The sequence below is a fragment of the Lotus japonicus genome, chromosome 4 (genome assembly GCF_012489685.1).
Source record: "Lotus japonicus ecotype B-129 chromosome 4, LjGifu_v1.2".
Taxonomy (NCBI): Eukaryota; Viridiplantae; Streptophyta; class Magnoliopsida; order Fabales; family Fabaceae; genus Lotus; species Lotus japonicus.
In genome coordinates, this window is record NC_080044.1 from 26173754 (window position 1) to 26187448 (window position 13695).

Consider the following 13695-nt stretch of genomic DNA (forward strand, 5'->3'; position numbering starts at 1 on the left):
TATTTTTCCTCTCATCCTCACCACACATTTAAATTTCTGATCACACTCTCTCTCCACGTGGGCCCCACCCCACACCGATCAGAATTCAATACACTCTCTCTCCCCCATTCACTCCCTCACGCTCTCACTCTCCCATTCTCCCCTCTCACTCAACATCTCTCTCCCTTTCTCCTCCTTCACTTCTTCTTCCTCCATCTCTGCAACAAACACTTCCCTCCATGGCTGAGCAAAACGCCGCCACCCATGGCCAAGCCACCACCACCACGAGCGCCCCTCTACTCACGGATGCCGCCATTAACCGCACCACCATCACCGTTCCTTCTTCTTCATCTCAAGGGAGCCACCATGAATGAACCACCACCACCTTGAGGCCACAGCCGCGAGCTCCTCTCCCCTGTTTCGCGAGCTCTGCCGCACCACCCCCACGTCCAGAAGCGACGAAGAGCTAGAGAAAAACAAAACCCTAAACCGCCACCTTCAAGCTTCGATCTCTGGCGAACCCCTTAGCTTTTGGAGAAACGAATACTACCACTGAACTCCCCTCATCATCAGCTTCAAAACCCCTAAAGAAATTTTGGATTCCGACCACCTTCGCCGGAAACCGCCGCCAACCACCGTCTTCTCCGGCCAACCTTTGCCGGAGAAGTCACTGAACTCAGAACAAGGAAGCTCTTTCTCTCTTCTTGCCGAATTGAAGATCAATTTTGGGTAAGGGACAAACCTTTCTTCCAATTTCTGATTTCCCCCTTTTCCAAAACTCTAATTCTAACCCTCTTATTCCTCTGCTGAGTCCTTGCTTGAATTGTGCCAGTGTTGTTCAACATTGATGGTCCTCAGAGGAAGGTAAAAGCTGCTGTTAGAGAAGAGGAGGAAGCAAATTCAGAACCTTAGCCATGAGGCTTAAGGTAGAAAATGAAATAATTTCTGTTTTGGGTATTGTGTTAATTCTTGTAGGGGCTGAAAATGTTTTTGAAAATGTAAGGGCATTTGAGATGGTTAATCTCTAGTTAGTTCTGTTGTTTATGTATTGATTACCTCTGGATGAGCATGGGTTCGATATTAGATTAGGAGAAATTTAAACTGTTTTCGTCTTGTGATTATAGTAGCTGCTGTTCTGTCAAATACCTAGGTTTAATGACTGAATTTGAAGAAGTAGTCTTCATAAGAACTGTTGCTTTTTCTGTTAGCAAACATTTACCACTGGTTCCGTGTCGTTTCGATTTCTCTAGCTCAAGTTATACGCATTTTGGTGAGCACGGGTTAAGCTGTCCCGTTTTTCACGAACTGCTGTTGTATTTGATTTTTCGTGAATTTTGTACTTTTAATGTGGACTTGAAAATTTATGAGGATTTACAAAACCTGTAGATGAAGTCAGGATAAAAATATTTGATTTTTCGAAGTTTATTAGCAGTTTTATAATTTGAATACTTTAACATGGAATTGAAATTCAGCTTTAAAGTATATAAAAATGATTAAAGTCATTTTGAGTAAGTGTGGGATTCTTTGCAAGAATAATTTCCATATGCATCGATTTGAGTGTAATATCGAAGTAAAAAACAAAGAAACATTAATTACTAAATTAAGTTTTCTTCAATGTTTGTATTGTTCATATTGAATTTGAATCATTGAAAATAAAATTTAAATACATCTTTATATGTCATTTAAGATCATCAGTTTCCAAATCTATTTTTGTTACATTGATTAAAGGTGAACAATTATAATACAAAATCAAACATTAATGTGTCTTAAATTAATTTAAAACTGATATGAAATTTAATGAAGCAATGCAAGTGGATAACAATAAATGTTAGTCATAAAGCATAGTTGTCTTCAATAATTTTATACTTGTTATATAATTAGGATATAATTCAGAATGATATTTAAATACAACTTTAAAGAATTAAATAATGCTTAAAATTAATTAAAATAAACTGACTTAAATGAATTTAAAGATATCATAGAATTAATAAATATATGTGGACAGGAAAACATGACTAGTTAAAAAATTTAACAAGATTCAATAATTATAACTATTTTAGAATTTGTATCATTTAGTATAAATTTAACAAATACATTGATTCGAGTGAGAGATCTATGTGGAGAATAAAGAAATATCAGTTACAATATTACCTTGTCTTCAATATTTGAATTATTTTAAAAGAATTCGAATAATTGAACGTGAAATTTAAAGAAATCTTTAAATAACATTTAAGATAATCAGTTACCAAATATTACTTTCTTAAATATGAATAAATTGGAATTTAAATGTAGATTTCATATGGACAATAATGGTACATAAATATGTGGAATAGTGTCTGAAATGAATTTGAAACAATCATGGAATTTAATTGAAGAATGCATGTGAATAGTAAATAAACATCGGTTCTGGATTTTACTTCTCTATAATAGCTTTATAGCAATTATATAATTTGAATACTTTAACATGGAATTGAAATTCAGCTTTAAAGTATATAAAAATGATTAAAGTCATTTGAAGTAAGTGTGAGAGTCTTTGCAAAAATAATTTCCATATGCAATGATTTGAGTGTGGTATCCAAGTAAAAAAACAAAGAAACATTAATTACCAAATTAAGTTTTCTTCAATGTTTGTATTGTGCATATTGAATTTGAATCATTGAAAAAGAAATTTAAATACATCTTTATATGTCATTTAAGATCATCAGTTACCAAATCTATTTTTGTTACATTGATTAAAGGTGAACAATAATAATACAAAACCAAACATTAATGTGTCTTAAATAAATTTAAAACTGATATGAAATTTAATGAATCAATGCAAGTGGATAACAATAAATTTAGTCATAAAATGTAAAATGTAGTTGGCTTCAATAATCATATACTTGATATATAATTAGGATATAATTCAGAATGATATTTAAATACAACTTTAAAGAATAAAATAATGATAAAAATTAATTAGAATAAAATGTCTTAAATGAATTTAAAGCTATCTTAGAATTGTTAAATATATGTGGACAGGAAAAAATCAATAGTTATGAAATTTAACAAGATTCAATAATTATAATGTAACACCACGATTCCAGGTGTCACTTTAGTAACTAAAAATAAACTTTACGCGGAAAACAGGTAATTTCTTTTTTTCGTTTGATTCCTTTTAATAAAAGCGATAGAAAATAAAGACATAACCCATCAACTAAACTAACCGATATACAAATATATACACATGTACAGCCTCAGCTGCACTCCCACGTCACGCGCACTCGCAGTGACTCCAAAGTAGTGTGCCCGCAGACAAATATATACAGAACCAGCACTGTAAGTAAAAGTTTCAAATGTACAGTCATCCAAGAGAAAGTCGGCTCCATAAATGGCCTGAACAAAAGACCCCTATACTTCGAAGCAAAGAAGTTAGCGTTGTCGGACTTCCGAAAAGTGAATACTATCGTGCGTACAGTCCAGGGTTCCGAAATGAAACGCTGGTCGAAGGAAAAATAAAGAGAACCTTTAAATTTTCCAAGGATTTGAAATCTCACTTAATACGTCGTTCTAAAAGCGAAATTAGCCTATTCTGGACACTCTCGCCATAAAGCAGGTGTGCAGACGACTCGCACTAACTCTTAAAACAACTACGCAACATTCCTCAAGCAATTCCTGAACTTTCTTCTTCATTAATCTTTCTCAAACATCAAACTCCTGTCACGCTTACACTGATTCTACGCGTGAGTCAGAAATTAACTTGCTCTGTAAATCCAGGTCTTACAATACTCCCCTCCAAAAAGAAAGTTTCGTCCTCGAAACTCAGAGTTCTGCGAAAAGTCCGGGATACAGTTCCTTGATCTTGTCTTCTAATTCCCAGGTAGCGTCTCCCGTATCGTTGTTCCATATCACGTTCACCAACGCAATCTGCTTCCCCCTCAGCTGTTTCACTCTTCTATCCCCAATACTCACTGGTGGTGCCTCAAAGGTCAAATCATCCTTCAATTCAACGTTGTCTGGCTCGATTACATGAGTCGGGTCTGGAATGTACTTCCTCAACTGCGACACATGAAATACATCATGAATGTTGGAAAGAAACGGTGGTAATGCAATCTGATACGCCACTGCTCCAACACGTCGAGTGATTTGATAAGGCCCAATAAACTTTGGCGTGAGCTTCCTTGACTTAATAGCTCGTCCAACCCCCATAGTCTGAGTTACTCGTAGAAACACATGGTCGCCCTCTTCAAACTCTAGGGTTCTGCGTCTCTGATCAGCATAACTCTTCTGTCTGCTCTGTGAAGCTCTCATCTTTTCTCTGATCTGCTTAACCTTCTCAGTCGTCTGTTGCAGCAATTCTGGCCCAATCAATAAACTCTCCCCATCTTGATACCAACACAACGGTGTCCTACACTTTCGACCATACAAAGCCTCATACGGTGCCATCCCAATGCTCGCATGAAAACTATTGTTGTATGTAAATTCGATCAATGGCAGAAGATCATCCCAGCTTCCTCTGTTATCCAACACACAAGCACGTAGTAGATCCTCTAGCGACTGAATAGTTCTCTCTGTTTGCCCATCAGTTTGTGGATGATACGCCGAACTCAATCTCAGCTTGGTTCCTAACGCATCATGAAGAGCTCCCCAAAAGTGCGAAGTAAACTTTGGATCCCGATCAGACACAATACTCGTCGGAACTCCGTGTAGTCTCACAATCTCCGCCACATAAATCTCAGCCAACTTTTCCACATTGTAGGTAGTTCTCACTGGTAGAAAATGCCCTGACTTGGTCAAACGATCCACAATCACCCAAATCGAATCGTGTTTCTTCTGTGTTCTTGGCAAAGCTACCACAAAATCCATGGATATACTATCCCATTTCCATTCTGGCACGTCTAAACTCTGTAGCATACCAGCAGGTATTTGATGCTCTACCTTAGCCTTCTGACAAGTCAAACATGCAGCTACATACTCGGCCACTTGTTTCTTCATTCCCGGCCACCAGAAATTCAGTTTCAAATCTTGATACATCTTGGTCATTCCCGGATGAATGCTCCATTTGCTCTTGTGTCCTTCATCCATGATCAGCCTTCTCAATTCTGAATTGTTGGGTACACAAACCCTGTCTTTGCATCGTAGGATATTGTCAGTTTCTATCTTGAATTCCGGGTCTTTCCCTTGAATTACTAAGTTCCTCTTCTCCAGCAGAAGCGCACCTTGCAACTGTTGCTCTCTAATCTCTTCCATTAGTCCACTGGCAATTCTGATCATTCCGAATCTCAACTTCCCCTCAGACGGGGTCACACCTAAACTCATATCTCGAAATTGTTCGAGTAACTCCAGCTCTTTAACCATCATTGACGAGACATGCATCTTCCTACTCAAAGCATCAGCAACCACATTTGCCTTCCCAGGGTGATATTGCAACGTAAACTCATAGTCTTTGATAAACTCCATCCATCTTCGTTGCCTCATGTTCAGCTCCTTCTGATCAAACAAGTATTTAAGACTCTTGTGATCGCTAAATATCGTGAAAGTACAACCATAGAGATAATGCCTCCAGATTTTCAGCGAAAATACAATGGCAGCTAACTCCAAATCATGAGTCGGGTAGTTCCTCTCGTGAGTCTTCAACTGTATCGAAGCATAAGCCACCACTTTTCGATGTTGCATCAGCCCACATCACAAGCCTTGATACGAAGCATAACAGTAGACCTCATAAGGTTCCTCCGGTTGTGGCAAAATAAGCACAGGTGACGTCGTTAAACGGTCCTTCAAAGTCTGAAAACTTGATTCACACGCCTCAGTCCATGCAAAAGGTTGATCCTTCCTCGTTAGTTGAGTCAAAGGTCCAACAATCTTGGCAAATCCCTCAATGAAGCGTCTATAATATCCAGCCAAACCCACAAAACTTCTAATTTCTGTCACTGTCTTCGGTTGCTCCCAAGCCAAAACAGTCTCCACTTTCGCTGGGTCCACAGCTATGCCTTCCTTTGAGATAACATGGCCTAAGAAATTAACTTCCTCCAGCCAGAATTCACACTTGGAAGGGTTTGCATACAGCTTTTTCTCCCTCAACACTTGTAAAACTTGGCGCAAATGTCCTTCATGTTCCTTTGCGTCCTTCGAATAGATCAGTATGTCATCAATAAACACCACCACAAACCGATCTAAGAAATCATGAAAGATGCGGTTCATGTAATCCATGAAAACAGCAGGTGCATTTCTCACTCCAAACGGCATCACTAGGTACTCGTAGTGTCCGTAACGTGTTCTGAATGCAGTTTTCGGTATATCCTCAGTCTTCACTCTGATCTGATGATAGCCTGACTTCAAGTCTATCTTGGAAAATACGGCAACCCCTCGTAATTGATCCATCAAATCATCTATCCTCGGCAACGGGTATCTGTTCTTGATCGTCGCCTTGTTCAGTTCTCGATAATCCACACACAATCTCGACCTTCCGTCTTTCTTCTTAACTAAAAGCACTGGCGCTCCCCACGGCGAAACACTTGGTCGAATGAATCCCTTCGCCGAAAGATCCTCCAACTGAGATTTCAACTCTACTAACTCCGCAAGTGCCATACGGTAAGGTGCAATCGAAATCGGTCCGGTTCCGGGTACAATGTCGATCACAAACTCTACATCGCGTACTGGCGGTAGTCCAGGTACATCTCCAGGAAAAACATCCGCAAAGTCTCGAACCACCGGAATACCATGAATATCCAATTCCTTCTTCCCCTCCAGACTTAGCAATGAAAAGTACTTCTGAGTGCCCTCGCTCAACGATGCACTAATGTGGTTAGTAGAAAGATACTCGAAAAGATCCGAGTCTGGGAACACCACTTTCTTTCGACTACAGTCCAAAAGACAATGGTAGTGGGATAACCAATCCATCCCTAGGATTACATCTAGGTTTTTAAGGGGTAGACATACTAGATTGGCATGAAAAGTTCTATCTCTATATACTACTGAACAGTGCATGCATGCGGCATTAGCAATTAGGGTCCTAGCAGGTGTAGTTACCACAAGATCAAAACTCAAAGTAGTAATAGGCAGATGCAGTCTTGATACGCAATCCTTAGAGACAAAAGAATGAGTTGCACCAGAATCAAAGAGTACAGTTAGAAGATTACCGTCGATTTCACATTCTCCTCTGATCAATCCATCCGCTCCTTCAGCCTCTTCACCATCCATTGTATACACTCTTCCCTCCGCCACTGGGCGCTTCCCACTAACAACATTCACAGACGGTTCAGCCTTCGGTGCCTTGCAATCCACAGCCAGATGCCCGGATTTATTGCAGTTGTAGCATCTTGGTGGCATCGTGCAACTGTTTGCATAGTGCCCGACCGCTCCACATCGGAAACAAGTCACCTCACGGTTTGGGGTACGGCTTCCCGACCCTCCAGAAGTAGCAGCAGCAGCCATCGACTTGTAAGATCCCGGGGTAAACCCTCCCCCCGCAGGACGTTGATACGGCTTTCTCGCCTGAAATCTTCCCCTTCCTGAAAATTCTGTGGTGTCGACCTCACTGGTCCTCCTGTTCCAACCCTGTTCAATCTTCGATTCTTCATCAACTCCACCTCTGTGGCTTTCTCAACCAATGCTTGAAATCTCGTGATCCCCAACGGTCTTACTGAGTCCTCAATGTCATCTCTCAGTCCCCTCACAAAGCGCTTGCACATGTAAGGCTCATCAACTTGGTCACGGAAAAATCAAAAATGTTTTGCCAGAGACTCCAACTTAGCAGCATATTCCGGAATGGTCATGCTCCCTTGTCTAAGAGTCAGAAACTGTGATTCACGCTCGTCACGAGCACTGTCAGGAAAATACTTCTCGAGAAAAGCAGTTCGAAAAGAATTCCAGTTCACCTCCACATGATTTGCTTCCATTATCCCTCTGGCGCCTCTCCACCAGTACTCAGCATCACCCAACAACAGAAAGGTTGCCATCCCCACCTTGGCTCCCTCAGCAGTCTGTAACACACCAAAGATCTTCTCTATTTCATCAATCCAGAGATCCGCTTTGTCCGGGTCAGTACCTCCCGAAAACTTAGGTGGATCCTGTCTCTTGAAATCATTCAAACCTTTGTTCTGATCCAGAGTCGCCTCCCTCTGACGCTGGTGTTGATCACGCGCTTCCTCCGCAGCACGCCTCTGAGCATTGTCATTCGCTTGGTTAGTCATTGCCTGAGCCATAGTGGCCATCATCTCCGCTAGTTGATTCGTGTTCACCATCGTCTGTTACCCCAAGAAAACTGTTAGTCCTAATCGTATGATAGCACCAAAACTATTCCATATGATTAAGTAACAATGCAATCAATTAGAACGAAAAATCGTTCTGCAGACACTCAATTTTCACTCTTTGCAGAGTCACACAACCTAGCACAGAAGACCTATTCCCCAAAGACTCCCAAAAGACTCGACTAAGCTCTGATACCACAATGTAACACCCCGATTCCAGGTGTCACTTTAGTAACTAAAAATAAACTTTACGCGGAAAACAGGTAATTTTTTTTTCCGTTTGATTCCTTTTAATAAAAGCGATAGAAAATAAAGACATAACCCATCAACTAAACTAACCGATATACAAATATATACACATGTACAGCCTCAGCTGCACTCCCACGTCACGCGCACTCGCAGTGACTCCAAAGTAGTGTGCCCGCAGGCAAATATATACAGAACCAGCACTGTAAGTAAAAGTATCAAATGTACAGTCATCCAAGAGAAAGTCGGCTCCAAAAATGGCCTGAACAAAAGACCCCTATACTCCGACAGACCCTCTGTGATTCCTCATCAAAAGAACCACACAAAAAGCCACACATCAGGAACCTACCCTGTCCCAAAAGTAAGACGAATCAGAGCTCAACACAAAAATGACGCTGCCTAACCTACCCTCCCAGTCCTGCTCACAGCTCCTCCTCCTCCTCCTCGTCGCTCGGCGAGTAGCTGTCCCCACTGCTCTCGGAGTCAGAGTCGGAATCCACCGTAATCATCTCGGTGTCCAAGTCCACGACCTCCCTCCTAACTGTCCTGCGCACCGTCCTAGTCGAGCCCGTCTCAACATCCACCTCTCCAGTAAGAACATCCTCCTCCACCACCCTAACCAGGGGATCCACACGGTAGCCGTGCGGGGAAGAGAAAGAAAAGAGACGTGAGGCAGATGGGACAACAGACTCCCTCTTCGGCTGCACGAGCCTCGAGGACGACGCCACGTCGGTAGGATCGATAGCAGTAGCAGGAGGTGGCGCAACAGGTGTAGCAACAACAGGCTCGATCTCCGCTGGGTCCTCGTCATCAGAAGATGAAGCCGGAGGTGGTGCAGGTGGTCCCTGACCAGTACCTGGTCCACAGCGAACTGAGGGCGGCAAGTCAAAGCTCAGCTCCATACGTCGTAGCACTCCTCTCGTCAAACGTCCACGCTCGTCTGTCCGGTCCTCCATGACCCTTCCCCGGTACGTCGCTCGGTGACCCGCAACATCGATCACCCAAGCGGTGGGGGCATGACGGTCCACCAACTCATACCTGATCCCCCCCCGAGGGAGAGACCATCGAAAACCAGTCCGCCATCGACATCTGGCAGCAGGCCGACCGCCCAAACACAAACATGAAACCAAAGCCAAAGCGCTAGGGTCAACTCATGGAAATAAGTAATTATACACTCAACATGTGATAGGGGTATAGATATATATGTTGATATATATACATAAGTAATCCTAGCATGTTATTGGCTCTAACAATGCTTCAATAAAACAAATAGCACACAATTCCAGTTAGAGTGAATGTATGCGTGAAAATGCAATCAATATGATCCGGATAGTAGTGAAGCATTCCCGTTCTTCACTAGTGAAGCATTCCCGTTCTTCACTATTGATGAAGCATTCTCGTTCTTCATCCTTGACGAAGCATTCCCGTTCTTCGTGGAATGATGCATTGGTGAAGCATTCCCGTTCTTCACCATCGATGAAGCATTCCCGTTCCTCATTGAATTATGCATTGGTGAAGCATTCCCGTTCTTCACCAAATGATGCATGATGCAATATGGTTAGCCAAACATCGAATCGTCCTCACAACACAAGCGTTTACTAAAAACCCAAACCCAAAACCCAAGAGTTAGTGTCGGTCAATACAACACAACTCCAACAACAAAACCCAATGTCAAAACCCAGAGTTAGTGTCGGTCAATACAACACAACTCCAACAACAAGAGTACTAAGGTACTCGGTGACTTTCAATCATCACCGTGGCTCACCCCCCTTTGGTGTCCAGCAATCCTCCAAAACCCACAACAAAAGTCGACTTTTCTCTGTCTTTCGCAATCATTTTCCCCTTTAGGTTCCCTATGGTTCATTCAATAATGAAAACGTTGAAATTGAATTAGTCAGGTTATGAGTTTAATTTTTTGAAAACTAAGTTCTCTAAGGTCTTTAGTTTTCGAAATTCTATTCATTCTAAGTTTTCCAAAAACCCTCCAAAAGAAATTTCCCGGGGAAAGTCTAAGTATACGAACAAATGGCTAAGTCTCAAACCCCACGTTTGAACTTGCCTAGGGTTGTTCATCTAACCCGAAATATCAAAGATCACCAGTTCAATGATTCCCCACTCCGAAGTCGCGTCAAAACGCACAATTCAATAACATCTCAACATCATAAGTTATGGAAAACATCATAACATCAGTTCAACATCATAATCAATATCAAAGTAAAGCATAATTCGAATTTATCGACGCCTATCATGCAGTCATAGCTAATAGTAAGTTGCCCTAACCTCGAGCTGCTCCAGTCTCGTGGTTTAAATATCCTTCACACGATTGCTCTGCAAAACCCAAAGTTCCTTCAACTGAATCTCGGAGAAAACAAAGCAGAAATCCAAACAAAATCGATTAGTTCGATCACAATACAACTCATTAACGAGAGACAAAGCATTAAAGCTTCAGAATACAACAATCGGGTACGAAAATACAAGTTTTCGAAAACGAAAAACTCCCCCCCCTTGAAATAGCTCTTGGCCATAAAGAGAAAAGAGCTCCGGCTCTTTTTCTTCGATCTAATCTGTTTACAAGGTAGTTTTAGAGTAAAACTAAGGCAAAGAAACTGTCGGAAAAATTTTCGGACGATCAGATCGAAATACGGCTGTTCAGGGGCGTTTTGGTCCAAAATAAAAGCTCAAAACCTCAAAGTTATCACTTCGGAAAACAAATTTGACAGCAATGATCCTAACGACATTCGTAACAACTAATCCTAAAGACACGAAGTCAGATTACGACTTTTCGACAGTAAAGTTTCGAAATGTGCGCCAAAAAGGGTTTTGAATCAGTTTTTCAGATCCTTGACAACACGATCCATATCGGCGAATACCGACGAAGGTTCTAGGCTCTTGGGCACGTATAGAAGATACCCCAACAGAGAAATCAGGAAAAACGGACAGTTTTACGAAAAGCCCGAAACTTTGAGCACAGAAACAGCTAAAGAAACGCAGTAGAAACAGTGATCAGAGGTAAGAATCAAGCTAGTTACCTCGATACCTTGAAGTAGGAACGAACTGCGCGAAGATCGGTCAAGTTTCGGCGAAAAAATTCTTCTCCCTCTCCTCTCCTTGAACTCGCGGCCTTGATGGAAGAAATGAGAAGATATTTTGAATTTTTAACTATTTATAGGAAGGTGAAATCGCGGAAAAATGAAAATTTCGCGATTCCGATTTTTGCAGCACATTCACCGATGAATTCTAAGAGAGATTCTGGCGACAGAATTCCAGAACTCAAAACAAATCTCTGACATTTGGGAAAAACGATCCATAAAATCCCAAAAGCGGTGTAAGTTAATCTGTCCCGAAAAACTACTTTTTGCTGTGATGGTCAGACGACAAAACTTTGTTCTGGAGAAATATTGGAAACATCAAAACAAATCTGGCACGCGGACGGAAACTTCGTTAAAAGTCTCGAATAGAAAAAGTCTTCATCCAGCGCTTGAATTTAGGGTTTCGAAGCAAAGAAGTTAGCGTCGTCGGACTTCCGAAAAGTGAATACTATCGTGCGTACAGTCCAGGGTTCCGAAATGAAACGCTGGTCGAAGGAAAAATAAAGAGAACCTTTAAATTTTCCAAGGATTTGAAATCTCACTTAATACGTCGCTCTAAAAGCGAAATTAGCCTATTCTGGACACTCTCGCCATAAGGCAGGTGTGCAGACGACTCGCACTAACTCTTAAAACAACTACGCAACATTCCTCAAGCAATTCCTGAACTTTCTTCTTCCTTAATATTTCTCAAACATCAAACTCCTGTCACGCTTACACTAATTCTACGCGTGAGTCGGAAATTAACTTGCTCTGTAAATCCAGGTCTTACATATAACTATTATTGAATTTGTATCACTTAATGTAAAATTTAACAAATACATTGATTCGAATGAGAGATCTAAGTAGAGAATAAATAAATATTAGTTACAAGATTACCTTATCTTCAATATTGGAATTACTTTAAAAGATTTCGAATAATTGAACGTGAAATTTAAAGAAAGCTTTAAATGACATTTAAGATAATAAGTTATCAAATATTACTTTCATAAATATTAATAAATTGGAATTTAAAAGTAGCTTTTATATGGACAATAATGATACATAAATATGTGAAATGGTGTCTGAAATGAATTTGAAACAATCATGAAATTTAATTGAAGAATGCACGTGAATATTAGATAAACATCAGTTCTGGATTTTACTTCTCTATATTAGGTTTATAGCAATTTTATAATTTGAATACTTTAACTTGGAATTGAAATTCAGCTTTAAAGCATATAAAAATGATTAAAGTCATTTTGAGTAAGTGTGAGAGTCTTTGCAAGACTAATTTCCATATGCATCGATTTGAGTGTGATATCGAAGTAAAAAACAAAGAAACATTAATTACCAAATTAAGTTTTCTTCAATGTTCGTATTGTGCATATTGAATTTGAATCTTTGAAAATGAAATTTAAATAGATCTTTATATGTCATTTAAGATCATCAGTTACCAAATCTATTTTGCTTACCTTGATTAAAGGTGAACCATAATGATACAAAACCAAACATTAATGTTTCTTAAATAAATTTAAAACTGATATGAAATTTAATGAAGCAATGCAAGTGGATAACAATTGTTCCGTGCTGGAACATAGAGAGGGAAGGTAGTACCCAAAGTATGAGGACGACGATGAGAATGCTTAGAGAGAGAAGCTCTAACAGTTTAGAGAGAGAAAATGTAACTGAACTTCAATGCTATTATTATCCAAATGAGGTAAGAGTCCCTTACAATTGGTATTTCCCTCCTATTTATAGAGGTGGCGTTGGGCTTTGGCGCCTCTAACTTACCCAAGTGGGCCAGTTGGGCCTCGGGAAGGGAGGCCCAAGGTCATGGTGCGTTCCCCGCCCAGGCTCAGGCCTCCTGGGCGAGGGACCCAGGGGTCTCGCCTAGTAAACAAGTCCACAAGACACCGAGCTCGAAGCACGAAAGCTAAGTGTGTCCTTAAGCAAAAAACAAGGCGACATCCCTAAGATTACTGACTAAGACCTAAAAACCTTAAGAATCCAGAAGTGAAAAACAATGGCCAACATGGCCTGGTAAATAAAGCCTCTACAATCAACACTTTGGATCTTCAGCCGTGCCCTCCTCTTCCGGGCGATCCAAGTCCACAAGCAGGCTTGTGGCGAAGGGTTCTAGTCCGCCCACCTCAACATAGTTATGCACGTGCCTT